Genomic DNA, 2671 nt, shown 5'->3' with positions numbered 1-2671 from the left:
TTTCGTTTTTCATTATCAATCTTTCATAACAAATATAATAAAAACAAAGATATTTAAATAGAGTATTTAAATATACAAATGCATATCATGATAGTTTATTCGTTAAAAATGAAACTCTTTCGCCGAATTTAATATTTTTTATAATAATACTGATGATTATCCGACAACATGCTTAAACATTTCGGCTACATATTCCTCCCATCTGAATATTTCAACAAGTTATCTGTTTCCTCGTTTCTTTTAATATATCATTATGGTTATTAATCACATAACCTATTCACGTGACTTTCTCAATAATGCACAACCTTTCGTTGTACAAGTTACAAAAGGCCCAATCAGAGATATCGTGGTTGCAGACAGCATGCAGTGAAAATAATGTACATTATTTAGATGTCGATTGACTGGATTACTAATATCACACAGAAGACCACTCAACATTTATCGTCAGGATCGACCAATAATTAAGAAACGGAAACTTGTTGAAATAGATTGTGCTGAGAATTCTATATTGTGCCAATAATATAATATTGAATAAAGCGACTAATAATCATAACTGATTCATTTTATTAGGGTACTCCTGATAAGTGTATATTCAGGATTCTTGCAAAACTCAAACCTAGGGTCATTAATTCTAACACTGAGCTCTTACACCTTAGATATTCTGGTTGAGATCTAGTGGTTTTTATCTTCAGTTAACAGGGCTTGTTGTCTGACTCGAATTTAACAACATAGACGATCCTTATTTCGCTTGAAATTGAATTGTATATTTTAATTGTCAAATAATACATCACATAAACTGTAATTTATTTAAGAACTTTCGAATATAAAGAACACTAACACAAGCATAGATACTTAATATATTTTCATTTATGTTTACTGAATTTCTTTGAGGTAATTCGGAATTTGGTTGCTGTCATGTACAAGACCACATACCTATGATAAGCTCCACACCAAAACATATTGGTTGTTCAGATTGAATATTTCAATAGTTTCTAATGATTATTTTCAAGTGAGAAATCATTGACACATAATAACCCCATTCATTTTTCACATCATTCTTTTATACGAGTGCCATCATTTTACGAACAGGAAATTTCCAGCTCGTTTATTCAACGTCTTATGAATGGAGGACACTAACATATTTTATGAGACTTATTTCTTCATGTTTTATACCACTCGGACATAGTAGGTGGTAATGAAACGCTGATATTGATAGCAAGTAATAACATTTGAACTAGTCATAATATTCTGATGCAATCGAAAGGACATGAGATTGTTTGCGATACTTACAGTTCGATGAAGAATAGCACACAAGACAATTTTGACGAGAATGGGATTTGTGGAGTTTGTGGTGAATTTGATAGTTGAGTTGATGAGTCGGTGTATACTAGAACATGATTGAAGACGTCGAAGTACTGGACGACCGTTTGGTGTTGGTATGGAGTTCGTTAGATGTGCGCATGCACGATCGTGTATGCGGTGCTAGAACCCAGAGCCTTCGGTGTCGCGCGTGAACGCTTAAACTCTAGACCAGTGAGCCGAGATCCATCTGTGTAGATGTCTAACGTCAACTGATTGATGTATTTGTGCAAGTATTTATTTATTTTCCGAGGTGGATAACTGTTTTCACCTGACACGTATTAGACTCCTTACAGTCAAAAGAATACGTCCTAAAATCTTTTGGACGTTACCAAATATGACTCAGAATAGTATTAATTGATCAAAAGTTGACGGAACTCAATTCGACTAAAGAAGTCTTTCTTAGTTATATGTATAACCGAACTACATCTCCTACCATATAGTGTCCTTGTCCACTTATTTTTTATAATGTACTTTCATTTTTTCTTTAGCTTTGTCAGAACGTTAACTCCTTGTTTGAGTGAAGCATACATTTTGACGCTCTATCGTGCAATAAATAACGAAATGCTCACTTATGGTAGTGCATCAAAAATCAGTTCGTCGCCGTCATTGTCTTTCAACATATTTTTATATTTTATCTTGTAAGCACGAATTATGGAAAAAAATTATATAAATAAACTATCATTAGTAATAGTTGTTATTTTCGTCTTAATCACGGTTGCGCCAGTATGTAAAGGTAAACCGTTATTGATGACGAATAACGGTTTGTGGTACTTGTATTCAAGTTGATACTGTTTTCTAATGTAAACACCTGTGATTTCGTAAACTAAGTTTACGTCAGAGAGTAAGCATTTACTGTAACTAAATATGATAACGGAATATGCAGAAGCCCTTGTAAATTTGAACATAGTCCAACAACATTTAAGCGACGAGTGTTTATTCGTAGGAATATAAATTTTGTAAAAATGTGAATTATTACATAATAGCAAATTGAAGAGAATACCTTAGCATTATATCTTCTAGGGATTCATTCTAACATATAAATTCTAACCAAACTCTTTCATGTAAGTATTGTAAATCCATTATTATTAATTATGATTTTTAAATATCACAAGTAGCTGACGAGAATCTACAAAATAAAAATGAATTCAGGCTATTCTTGCTCTTCTCAAAATGATAAAGCCAACTATGTGTATAAAGCATATATATATATAGGATTAAAAGTTAACAAAGGTTGCTTTTTTTAATTTTTATTATCCAGTAAGTTTATAAATATCTCATTCAACCAATCAAAACCATTTTTTTATTATGT

The sequence above is a fragment of the Schistosoma haematobium genome, chromosome ZW (genome assembly GCF_000699445.3).
Source record: "Schistosoma haematobium chromosome ZW, whole genome shotgun sequence".
Classification (NCBI taxonomy): Eukaryota; Metazoa; Platyhelminthes; class Trematoda; order Strigeidida; family Schistosomatidae; genus Schistosoma; species Schistosoma haematobium.
This window is presented reverse-complemented; position numbering follows the sequence as displayed.